Source organism: Triticum aestivum, chromosome 4A, assembly GCF_018294505.1.
Source record: "Triticum aestivum cultivar Chinese Spring chromosome 4A, IWGSC CS RefSeq v2.1, whole genome shotgun sequence".
NCBI lineage: Eukaryota > Viridiplantae > Streptophyta > Magnoliopsida > Poales > Poaceae > Triticum > Triticum aestivum.
Genome location: NC_057803.1, coordinates 752,288,473 through 752,288,832, shown reverse-complemented (window position 1 = coordinate 752,288,832; position 360 = coordinate 752,288,473).

The window sequence follows — 360 nt, the reverse complement described above, 5'->3', positions numbered from 1 at the left end:
TAATGACCATCTGACTAACTCTCCTGACCGTATTTTGGAGTCTTCACATGTTGCAGGGTCCCATGTGGAAGCAGCAGAAAAAAATTTGAGTGCAAATGATGTACAGAATGCTACCAATGGCCCATATCTCATGTGCCTACGGAACGGGGACAACTCGTCCTCGGGATTGTCGCCGCGTCAGGAGGACAGCGCAGGCGGATCCCCCTCAGGTGCCCGACTGCACCAACCCGCGATCACGACACAGCCTCCTGCTGGGTCGCCCTCACGCGTGCATCCCTCGCATGAACCGGCGCTCGACACGACTCCTTGTGAGGGTCCCGCTGTCACGCGCTTTGCAGCCGAACCCCGCTGCTACGTCAG